Source organism: Bombina bombina, chromosome 8 (genome assembly GCF_027579735.1).
Source record: "Bombina bombina isolate aBomBom1 chromosome 8, aBomBom1.pri, whole genome shotgun sequence".
NCBI lineage: Eukaryota > Metazoa > Chordata > Amphibia > Anura > Bombinatoridae > Bombina > Bombina bombina.
Window position 1 is genome coordinate 219,673,572 of NC_069506.1, and position 13,739 is coordinate 219,687,310.

The following is a 13,739-nucleotide window of genomic DNA, read 5'->3' on the forward strand; positions in this document are numbered from 1 at the left end:
TTCAATTTTTACAGGATGGAATTGACAAGGATTTATCCGTTAGTTTCCTAAAGGGTCAAATTTATGCTTTATCTCTCTTTTTTTTTATTATAGGAAGTTAGCTAAACTTCCTGATGTTCAGACTTTTGTCCAGGTGTTGGTTCAAATTAGGCCATTTGTAAAACCTATTTCTCCACCATGGAATTTAAATCTAGTTATTTCCATATTGCATGGTTTTCCAATTGAATCAATGAGTTCCATTGACATCATTCTGTCATCTAGGAAGTACTTTTTATGTTAACAATCTCTTCTGCAAGGAGAGTTTCTGAATTGTCAGTACTGTCTTGTGATTCTCCATTTTCAATCATTCACAAGGATAAGGCTGTACTTTGTTCCAAATATGGTTTCCTTCATAAGGTAGTTTCTACAGAAAATATCTATCAAGATTGTTATTCCTTTATTGTGTCCAGATCCTCCTAACTCTAAGGAGTGACTGTTACAGTAAAGGACAAAAGGCTACTAAAATAGCGTTGGCTTCTTGGCTTAAACAAGTGATTCACAAGGCTTAGTTGGTGGTGGGAAAGTCGCCTCCTAAGCATATCATAACTCTTTGTACAAGAGCAGTTGTAACATTGTGGACTTTTAGAAATTATACATCTTTGAAGCAGACTTGCAAAGCTGTCACATGGTATTCTCTGCATACTATTGGCAGGAAAGTCCTTCAGGCTGCGGTGCCAACTAAAGACTTCCTGTCTCCAAGACTTTGCACGTGCTGCTCCTGTTCTCTGGAACTCTCTACCCCGCTCCATAAGACTGTCTCCAAAGTTATATAGCTTCAGATGCTCCTTGAAAACCCACCTATTTAGAGAGGCTTACCATCTCTTCTCCATCTCTCATCCTAACCAAACTAATACATGAACTGCCTGACTCACTGCTGCAACTACAACCGATGTGACAAGCTACCCCCAACCTTATGTCTCTGCACCCTAAACCTGTAGACTGTGATCTCTCCGGAGCAGGGCCCTCTTCCTCTTGTACTAGAATTGTTTAGTTTTGTTATGTTTTGTATTTTATCACAAATCCTTGTCATTGTATACCCCTATCAATGTACCCAGCACTATGGAATTTGGCGGCGCTACCCATTTAATTTTTGGGCAACAGTTCTAATGACACCTCTACAAACCCTGCTTTGTCCTACCTATTTGTTTCCTATTCTCTACTCGGTTATTCATTTGTCAGGATAGCTAAATTTGATTATATAATATATTAAATGAAAATTATATATATATATATATATATATATATATATATAATTTTCATACATATGGTTGCTGGGACCACAGGATTAATTATATACAAGGCTATTTGCAACAGTTCTATTCACTGTAAATCACAGTCCCCTCTGCCAAATGGTTTTGGCTGGGTGAGACATGTTTATCCTGATTAAAGATAACATTTAAGTTATTTCAAAGAGAACATCTTTTTCGTTACCTTACTTACAAAAAAAACACCTCATTCATCAAAGGAATTACTTGCATAATTTCAGAAAGAAAGAACAAATGGTTAGACTGTTTGTACAGCTAAAATCAAGGAACCATTTCAAAGTAATATCAGCATGATGGAGCCCAAGGTGAGTAGCCGGTCCATCTGTGAGAATATTTGAAAATACAAACAGCTTCAAGGAATTGTAGCTTTTAACAACTACCTGTTAAATGATCCCCTGTGAGCTGTGTACACATCTTACACAGCCATGTGTCCATGCGGTGTCTGGATCTACAAATTCTAGACAATGAAAGTGGGTAAGCAGAGACAAATGTAGCATTGTAACTAAATTTCATTTTAATACAGCCTGCATGATTTAAAAAAAAAAAATATAACAATGTTTTATCTGCTGTATTTTGTATGAATATATATATATATATATATATATATATATATATATGTATGTCTGATATTGAAGTGATCAGAGGAAATAGCACTATATGATCCTATGAATATTAAACACATAGTTTATGAATATCAAATTATAGTGTACATTTTAAAAATATAAAGTCTGTAATCTTCTGTTAGCAGTATAAAATTAAACTGTTTGTTTGTCATGCTGCCCCCCGATGGCCAATATCCAGTATTACAGCCAAAAAGCATTTTGCTGTTAAAAAAATGAAATTTCCCAGGGCCAATCCGATAAGACCTCCCAGGTATCCAATGAGAAGGGACAAGCTAGAAGGGTAATGGTACAGAACAAAAAGGGGTGGGGTGATGTCACATGACTTAACCCCAAGCATAGAGAGAGAAAGGGAACTTTTGCTAAACTTTGGCTGGTGAATTGTTTGCTGAAACCCTGGACGGATAACTGCTGCAGTTATTATAAGCAAATAGCTACGTTTTATTCTCCACATGCAAAATACTCAATTTTTGATATTCTGAGGTGAAATTGGACCTGTTGAGAAATATTGGAAATTTGATATCGATTTGTTTATTTTTGGTAAAGTATAAAAAGTTGCTAATTACAGGTAAATGTCTAAAACAAAATATATGCATAGTCGCTGCAGTTAAATTACAACTGATAGATTTAAAGAGCATATTTATATTTTAGAATTATTTTCATAGTCCTGAATAGTTTTAAGCTTGCCTTTTGTATGCTAAATATTTAAAACAAACATCCATTGTTGCTGTAGGTTGCAGACTTAAAGGAATACATTGTATTTTAACCTTGTATTTCATAGCCTGTGTATTCTAAAAATAAATCCTTGGCTAAGTAGTTTATCCTGGCAAATATATATATCTTAGAACTTGTCTTAATTGTAAGAAGTAAGAATTTATGTCAGCTTAGATAAATTGGCATTTAAACTGACTGTTTACATATAGAATATATATATAACTTCTTGTGTTTCAATTAGAGTATATATTGTCCTATTTTTTAACAAAGCACTGTTAAATTTGTACCAGTCTGAATGTTAGTGGCTTATAACATCCATAGTTTGTTGTCACCACGCAATTTGGAAAGATAATATTCAAAAGGGGCAACTATTAAGGGTAAAGAAAAATTACTCCAATCCCAAGAAGTGGGAAGAACAAGCAAGTGTCTTAAAACAAAGATTCCTAGACAGAGAATATGGAGAGGCACTATTAGATGAAAAAATCAAAGATGTAAAAACCATCGATAGAAAAGACCTTATCAAATACAAAAATAAAGAGATGAAAACATTCACAGATGACATCATAAGTGTTTCATTAATTACAGAATACTGTGCTAATAAACAGATAATTGAAAAGATCTTTAAAAAAAAAATTGGTCAATATTAAAAGATGACAACATTATTGAAGAAAGATTGATCCCCCAACCAAAATTTATATATAGAAAAACTAATAATTTAAAGAACATGCTAGCTCCAAGTATCCTGAAACAAAAAAGGGGAATAATGGTGAACCAATGCAACAAAATAATTAAAGTTTTTTTTCCCTGCCCAAACTGCAGGGCATGTAAAAATGGCTGGAAGACCAACACCTTTTCATCACACCACAATAAAGAAAAATTAATGATCAATAATTTGATTAGATGTTGTGACAAAGGTGTCATATACTTAATTGAATGCCCATGCAAGTTACAATACGTAGGACAGACTACTCAGGGACAGAATAAGAGAGCACATACTGTGTATTGAAAGAAAAAACACAGATACCCCACTATATAGACACTTCACCACTAAACATGGTGGAAACCTTAAAGATTTTAAATATTGTGGGATACAAACTGAGTATGAATTAGAAAGGGGGAAATTATGAACGGAAATTACTCCTAAATGAGTCTAAATGGATCTTTGCTTTGGATTGCCTATATCCAAAAAGATTAAACAATAAGGAAGATCTCTCTCAAATATTCCATCTAAATAAAAATTAAGAACCTATTGACCAGTAACATTAGCACTGTATTCAATAATGTGACTGATGAACCTTAGTAACTCCCAATGATTGAAATGACTTCAGATAGTACACTCCTATTTTTAAAAGACACTATATATTAACATTAGAATATACTGTTAAGGGAACATGTTTTAAAAAAATCCTTAATTGCTTAGCAGTAGAACTGATAGTCACCCTATCTTATTATGAATTTTACTCTAATATTTTTAATATTTTTTAATATTTTTAATAATATTAAAAGGGTTCGGATTTAACCACTTTTAGGCAGCTGTACACCTCAGCACATTCTTTTCTTTATTTTTTTTATAACTTATTATTCAATTTTCAATATATATATTGTACAATCATCAAAATGCGGATAGAGGACAATCACCTCTGTAATAGATAATAATATGTGAACAATAAATAAACATAATTACAGCATAAAATCTGCATTTCATTTTGGTACATTGTCAAAATACTATACATAATTTCTTATTATATTTAGTAATCCTTATAACACCTTTCATATATTATCTATTATAAAGCGCAACATTTTGACCTAAACAAAATATTACTACCTTCTGAGTTACACACAACAAAGCAAGGTTATACAGAGGGATATAGAGTTAGCTAGGCTTTATAAAAAACACACCTCTCTTACTATCCAAATATATAATATTGGTCAATGAATAATCCTCTAGAAAAGTGTTTCCCAACCACCGTCCTCAAGTACCCCCAACAGGCCTGGTTTTCATTATAGCTGAACCAGTGCACAGGTGAAGTAATCAGTAACCAACCTGCTCTCATCCATCAGCTGATTATTTCACCTGTGCTCTAGTTCAGCTACAATGAAAACCAGGACTGCAGGGGGTACTTGAGGACCATGGTTGGGAAACACTGCTCTAGAATACTCAATTCTTATGCATCTAATTACTGACAGAACTTTGCAACGTCAAGATTTAGAGGGCATGTCTCTCCCTACAAAAGGCTACATTTCCATCAGTTACTCAGTACATGGAGACGGTGGTTCTTATGTTAACTGTTTCAATTGCAGTTCTCTTTGCCCCTTTTCACTGGAGACCTCTTTATTTGTCTATGCTACCTCAGTTGTCAAAGAAGTATCTACTTTTGAAATGACAGATTGCTTTGGATTTCTTCTTCAGACAATCTTTTTCTTGGGGAAACAAAATCTTTCTTTGGGGCATCCTTCTTTTGTCAGTCATGGGCAATTGTGCCGATGTACACCAGTCTCTCAGGCTGGGAGGCAGTCTGGGTTTCTCAAAGTGTGCAAGGAGTTTGAATTCCTAGAGGCAAGGTTACCAACTAACATTTTGCAACTTCCAGCTATTCTTCAGTCTCTTGTGACCTGGCCCCAGGTAGAACAATATCACAGCGGTGGCCAACATAAATCATCAACAGGGGTACTCTGCCTTAGGCAGAGAGAAATCATTTCTCCCCTATTGGCAATTCACATACCAGGTGTACACAACTAACAGATTGATTATCTCAGCAGTCAATTGGCCCATCCTACAGGGTAGTCTCTCCATCAGGACACTTTCGATCCCTTAGTGATCAAATTGGGCTTACAGAACATAGATCTGATGGTCTCTCCCTTAAATCACAAGTTCCCAATGTATTTTTCAACACCAAGAGGCCCAAAGGCTCACATGATAGACCTTGGTATTTCCATGGGCTTTTCATCCAGCATACCGGTTTCCTCTGTTTGTTATTCTTCATTGTTTGGATTAGACAGGAGTCAGCATCAGTGATCTTAATTGCTCCAGCCTGGCCCTTTAGGACATGGTATGCAGATCTAGTGCAGATGTCCTCATCTCTTCCATTGATTCTTCCTCTAAGACAAGACCTATTGTCACAAGGTCCTCTTTTCCATCAAGATCTCAAATCTCTAAATTTAATGGCGTGGAGGTTGAACATCTAATTTCGAGACATGGGTTTCTCAGATTTGGTAATTGAAACTCTGATACAAGCTATACAGCCTGTGACACAAAAGATTTATCACAAAATTTGGAAGGCCTATTTTGAGTGGTGCTCTTCCAAAATGATTTTCTTGGTATTCCTTTAAGATTTCTAGAATCCTTCAATTTTTATAGGATGGACTTGACAAGGGTTTATTTATTAGTTTCCGAAAGATTACCAGTCTCTTGTTTCTCAAAGAGTGAAAGGAGTTTGGTTTCCTATAGGCAAGGTTACCAATTAACATTTTGCAACTTAAAGCTATTCTTCGGTCTTATGTGACCCCATTGAACGAAAAAAAGTGTATTCATTCCCAGTAGAACAATATCACAACTTAAGTCATCTACGGGGGTACCCCCAGTCCACTGACAATGCAGGAAGTGTCTTGAGACTCTTAGGCAGAGAGAAATCATTTCTCCCTATTGGCAATTCACATACCAGGTGTACACAACTAACATATGGATTACATCAGCAGTGAGTGGTGCTCTTCCAAAATTATTTTCTTTGTATTCCTTTATTATTCCTAGAATCCTTCAATTTTTACAGGATGGAATGGACAAGGATTTATCCGTTAGTTTCCTAAAGGGTCAAATTTATGCTTTATCTCTCTTTTTTTTTTATAGGAAGTTAGCTAAACTTCCTGATGTTCAGACTTTTGTCCAGGTGTTGGTTCAAATTAGGCCATTTGTAAAACCTATTTCTCCACCATGGAATTTAAATCTAGTTATTTCCATATTGCATGGTTTTTCAATTGAATCAATGAGTTCCATTGACATCATTCTGTCATCTAGGAAGTACTTTTTATGTTAACAATCTCTTCTGCAAGGAGAGTTTCTGAATTGTCAGTACTGTCTTGTGATTCTCCATTTTCAATCATTCACAAGGATAAGGCTGTACTTTGTTCCAAATATGGTTTCCTTCATAAGGTAGTTTCTACAGAAAATATCTATCAAGATTGTTATTCCTTTATTGTGTCCAGATCCTCCTAACTCTAAGGAGTGACTGTTACAGTAAAGGACAAAAGGCTACTAAAATAGCGTTGGCTTCTTGGCTTAAACAAGTGATTCACAAGGCTTAGTTGGTGGTGGGAAAGTCGCCTCCTAAGCATATCATAACTCTTTGTACAAGAGCAGTTGTAACATTGTGGACTTTTAGAAATTATACATCTTTGAAGCAGACTTGCAAAGCTGTCACATGGTATTCTCTGCATACTATTGGCAGGAAAGTCCTTCAGGCTGTGGTGTCAACTAAAGACTTCCTGTCTCCAAGACTTTGCACGTGCTGCTCCTGTTCTCTGGAACTCTCTACCCCGCTCCATAAGACTGTCTCCAAAGTTATATAGCTTCAGATGCTCATTGAAAACCCACCTATTTAGAGAGCCTTACCATCTCTTCTCCATCTCTCATCCTAACCAAACTAATACATGAACTGCCTGACTCACTGCTGCAACTACAACCGATGTGACAAGCTACCCCCAACCTTATGTCTCTGCACCCTAAACCTGTAGACTGTGATCTCTCCGGAGCAGGGCCCTCTTCCTCTTGTACTAGAATTGTTTAGTTTTGTTATGTTTTGTATTTTATCACAAATCCTTGTCATTGTATACCCCTATCAATGTACCCAGCACTATGGAATTTGGCGGCGCTACCCATTTAATTTTTGGGCAACAGTTCTAATGACACCTCTACAAGCCCTGCTTTGTCCTACCTATTTGTTTGCTATTCTCTACTCGGTTATTCATTTGTCAGGATAGCTAAATTTGATTATATAATATATTAAATGAAAAAAAAATATATATATATATATATATATATATATATATAAAATTTTCATACATATGGTTGCTGGGACCACAGGATTAATTATATACAAGGCTATTTGCAACAGTTCTATTCACTGTAAATCACAGTCCCCTCTGCCAAATGGTTTTGGCTGGGTGAGACATGTTTATCCTGATTAAAGATAACATTTAAGTTATTTCAAAGAGAACATCTTTTTCGTTACCTTACTTACAAAAAAAAACACCTCATTCATCAAAGGAATTACTTGCATAATTTCAGAAAGAAAGAACAAATGGTTAGACTGTTTGTACAGCTAAAATCAAGTAACCATTTCAAAGTAATATCAGCATGATGGAGCCCAAGGTGAGTAGCCGGTCCATCTGTGAGAATATTTGAAAATACAAACAGCTTCAAGGAATTGTAGCTTTTAACAACTACCTGTTAAATGATCCCCTGTGAGCTGTGTACACATCTTACACAGCCATGTGTCCATGCGGTGTCTGGATCTACAAATTCTAGACAATGAAAGTGGGTAAGCAGAGACAAATGTAGCATTGTAACTAAATTTCATTTTAATACAGCCTGCATGATTTAAAAAAAAAAATATAACAATGTTTTATCTGCTGTATTTTGTATGAATATATATATATATATATATGTATGTCTGATATTGAAGTGATCAGAGGAAATAGCACTATATGATCCTATGAATATTAAACACATAGTTTATGAATATCAAATTATAGTGTACATTTTAAAAATATAAAGTCTGTAATCTTCTGTTAGCAGTATAAAATTAAACTGTTTGTTTGTCATGCTGCCCCCCGATGGCCAAAATCCAGTATTACAGCCAAAAAGCATTTTGCTGTTAAAAAAATGAAATTTCCCAGGGCCAATCCGATAAGACCTCCCAGGTATCCAATGAGAAGGGACAAGCTAGAAGGGTAATGGTACAGAACAAAAAGGGGTGGGGTGATGTCACATGACTTAACCCCAAGCATAGAGAGAGAAAGGGAACTTTTGCTAAACTTTGGCTGGTGAATTGTTTGCTGAAACCCTGGACGGATAACTGCTGCAGTTATTATAAGCAAATAGCTACGTTTTATTCTCCACATGCAAAATACTCAATTTTTGATATTCTGAGGTGAAATTGGACCTGTTGAGAAATATTGGAAATTTGATATCGATTTGTTTATTTTTGGTAAAGTATAAAAAGTTGCTAATTACAGGTAAATGTCTAAAACAAAACCACACTCATAGAAAAATCCAAATTCTACCCTATAATGTCCAGAGGACAAATATTGGAGACTTACCAGCACAGGATCGAAACAGATCTAATTAAGCTTCAAAAAGAAACCAAAAAAGTTAAACAAAATCTTACACTCAAACAGAAAGATGCACTAGCCCAACTTAAGGGCAACAATCAGATAGTGATACGCCCCGCCGATAAAGGCGGGGCAGTAGTTGTAATGAACAGGAACGATTACATTACAGAGGCCAAACGCCAACTACATAACACAAACGATTATGAAAAACTACGCAGAGATCCCACCAATTTGTATAAGTCACAATTGAAACACATTTTGGATGATGGTAGGGAACAGGGATTTCTGGATGACAAGACCGTCCAATACCTAGATGTACAATATCCCAGAACTCCCTGTTTCCACCATTTTCCGAAAGTTCACAAAAGTATTGACAATGTCCAGGGCCGACCCATTGTGAGTGGGATAGACTCTCTTTTGGAGCACCTCTCACAGTGGGTGGATTCCATTTTACAGCCCATGGTCCTGTCCTTGGTGTCATATGTTCGTGACACCAAGCATATAATTAATATTTTGGAGTCTTTTGAATGGAAAGAGAAATACATGTGGTTAACTATAGATGCAGTTGCCCTATACTCTTCCATACCTCACAGGAAGGGCCTGCAAGCAATTTCTTATTTCCTTCAGAGCCACAGTAACTATTCTTCTGAGTTCCAGACCTATGTCATCACAGTAATTGAGTTTCTCTTAACTCACAATTTTTTTAAATTTGATGGGGATTTCTATCTCCAGAGATGCGGCACGGCCATGGGAGCCAAGTTTGCTCCCTCGTACGCCAACCTATATTTAGGTTGGTGGGAGCTGTGCCGCATCTTTGGAGATGACAATCCTTACAGAAATGACATCAAATTTTATAGGAGATACATTGATGACCTCCTCCTGGTATGGTCAGGTAAACAGACAGATGTGCCATCCTTTTTAGAATTTTTAAATTCTAATGATTTAAATTTAAAGTTTACCTTTGAGTCACACAGCACATGTATTAACTATTTAGATCTAACCCTGACAGGCACACACGACAACGGCGTCTCCATGAGTGTCTATCGTAAGCCCATCTCAGGGAACACCTTGTTGCATGGCAACAGCAGCCATCCTAAACAAATGAGATTCGCTGTCGCAAAAGGACAATTCACTAGATTAAAGAGAAACTGCTCAGATACATCTACTTACAACAAGGAAGCAGACATGCTGTCAGAAAGACTGCGTGAGAGAGGCTATCCTTTATATGATGTTACAAGGGCCAAAAAGTCCCTTGAACATACTGACAGAAAGATTCTATTACAAGACAAACAAATCAGCATCCCCTCCAAGTCCTCCCAAGGCGTGTACTTTGTCACGCAATTCAGCGCCCAGTACAATAAAATATGCAATATAGTAAAAAAACACTTTGCTCTACTGGCTGCCGATGACAAATTGATAACTACAGTAGATCAAGGTCTGAGATGCTCCTATAGGAAAAGTAGTACACTAGGAGGCATTTTAGCACCCACTGAACTTAAAAAGACTGAGAACAACCAAAGCTCGTGGTTAAGGCACTGCGGGATGTACAAGTGTGGCAGTAGACGTTGTAAACCCTGTGACTTTGTTCAGGTGACTAAAGATTTTACGTCCTACACTACTGGTCAAACTTTTGACATTAAGTCTTGCCTCAACTGTACAGCCAGCAATGTTATATATCTTATTTCTTGCACCCAATGCCATCTGCAATATGTAGGACTCACCTCTAGAGATATGAACTCAAGACTCAGAGAACACCTATCATCCTTTAATATAGGTAAAGCAACCACGCCATTGGTACTCCATTTCAATGGCAAACATGACAATGATCTTAGTTCATTCAGGTGGTGTATCATCGAAAAAGTAGTCCTGCCTAGCAGAGGTGGCAATATTAGTCAACTACTTGCCAAAAGAGAGGCATTCTGGATGTTCAAATTAGACACCAGAATACCTAAAGGACTTAACTCCAGGTATGATTTAATAAATTACTGGGAATAACCACCAGTCTTTTGTTATCTCTCCTGAATCTAACCTCTTGACCTGTATATATTTTTCCCATAACACAGGGCGCCTTATCACCTACATATATATCCACTTAACAGTGAGACGTAGTCCCACAGATAGTTTATTTGGTAACCAGTTCCTTGGAATCTCTTTATCTATCTATTATGTACTTGTAGATCATTTTCTATACGCAATATAAACGTGTTCCCTATTTTTATTATTTTTATTGTTATTACAATTTTTCCCATTTCATTCAGTCTTACTACTTATAACCTAATAATTACTGTTTACATAGGACTTATTGTGTACACACACTCTACTGTGGTCATTATTATATGTAAAATAACTGCATTTTTTCTTTCAAGACAATTTATTAATTATGTTTCAAGTAATTTTATCACATAGCTTTGGATACGCATATTGTGTCATTTATTATATTCAAATTACTAGCATCGGCACCTGAGGATACAATTGTGCTCCCTTTGTCTAACTGCTAGCCTTGATGGATCAATGTCCAGCTCTATTTGACTCTCTCAAATTTAATACCATTTGTTTACACTTGCGTTTTTTGTTTTTTTTGGTTATTATGTTTCTCTTTTGTAATTTAATGTGTATTTCTCTGTTTAGGCATTCGCTTTTTTATATGTAACACATATGACACTTCCGAAAGCGGGCGGGTTGTTTTTCTTTTAAATTTTCTTTTTAACCAATAAGAATCAACCTAAGGTGTTAAATGCACCTGTCAGGCCCAGCACCTGTATGCTATGACTAAGGCTCTATAGCCGAAACGCGTAAGCCCAGTGCTGCGCCTGCTCTTGTGTCTTCATGTCTCTCCATGTATCGTTTTTAATGATGAATAATAAATTTTGCTAATTTTATCGGAGCATCCAGTACTACTCCTTTTTTGCCGTAAAACAAAATATATGCATAGTCGCTGCAGTTAAATTACAACTGATAGATTTAAAGAGCATATTTATATTTTAGAATTATTTTCATAGTCCTGAATAGTTTTAAGCTTGCCTTTTGTATGCTAAATATTTAAAACAAACACCCATTGTTGCTGTAGGTTGCAGACTTAAAGGAATACATTGTATTTTAACCTTGTATTTCATAGCCTGTGTATTCTAAAAATAAATCCTTGGCTAAGTAGTTTATCCTGGCAAATATATATATCTTAGAACTTGTCTTAATTGTAAGAAGTAAGAATTTATGTCAGCTTAGATAAATTGGCATTTAAACTGACTGTTTACATATAGAATATATATATAACTTCTTGTGTTTCAATTAGAGTATATATTGTCCTATTTTTTAACAAAGCACTGTTAAATTTGTACCAGTCTGAATGTTAGTGGCTTATAACATCCATAGTTTGTTGTCACCACGCAATTTGGAAAGATAATATTCAAAAGGGGCAACTATTAAGGGTAAAGAAAAATTACTCCAATCCCAAGAAGTGGGAAGAACAAGCAAGTGTCTTAAAACAAAGATTCCTAGACAGAGGATATGGAGAGGCACTATTAGATGAAAAAAATCAAAGATGTAAAAGCCATCGATAGAAAAGACTTTATCAAATACAAAAATAAAGAGATGAAAACATTCACAGATGACATCATAAGTGTTCCATTAATTACAGAATACTGTGCTAATAAACAGATAATTGAAAAGATCATTAAAAAAAAAATTGGTCAATATTAAAAGATGACGACATTATTGAAGAAAGATTGATCCCCCAACCAAAATTTATATATAGAAAAACTAATAATTTAAAGAACATGCTAGCTCCAAGTATCCTGAAACAAAAAAGGGGAATAATGGTGAACCAATGCAACAAAATAATTAAAGTTTTTTTTCCCTGCCCAAACTGCAGGGCATGTAAAAATGGCTGGAAGACCAACACCTTTTCATCACACCACAATAAAGAAAAATTAATGATCAATAATTTGATTAGATGTTGTGACAAAGGTGTCATATACTTAATTGAATGCCCATGCAAGTTACAATACGTAGGACAGACTACTCAGGGACAGAATAAGAGAGCACATACTGTGTATTGAAAGAAAAAACACAGATACCCCACTATATAGACACTTCACCACTAAACATGGTGGAAACCTTAAAGATTTTAAATATTGTGGGATACAAACTGAGTATGAATTGGAAAGGGGGAAATTATGAACGGAAATTACTCCTAAATGAGTCTAAATGGATCTTTGCTTTGGATTGCCTATATCCAAAAAGATTAAACAATAAGGAAGATCTCTCTCAAATATTCCATCTAAATAAAAATTAAGAACCTATTGACCAGTAACATTAGCACTGTATTCAATAATGTGACTGATGAACCTTAGTAACTCCCAATGATTGAAATGACTTCAGATAGTACACTCCCATTTTTAAAAGACACTATATATTAACATTAGAATATACTGTTAAGGGAACATGTTTTAAAAAAATCCTTAATTGCTTAGCAGTAGAACTGATAGTCACCCTATCTTATTATGAATTTTACTCTAATATTTTTAATATTTTTTAATATTTTTAATAATATTTTTATGGAGATTAATATTTTATGGATATTTTTATGGAGATCTTTATTTAAACAATTTGAAATTTCCTATAACGTTTTTAAATATATCTTTTACATATATTTAAGAATATATTTTGTGTTTTAAGATTGAATGCCCTCCTATCAATTGAATACATTGTCTATCCACCGATGTATAATATACTATATATCATCTTATGTTGGTTTGATTTTAACATTAGATGTCAA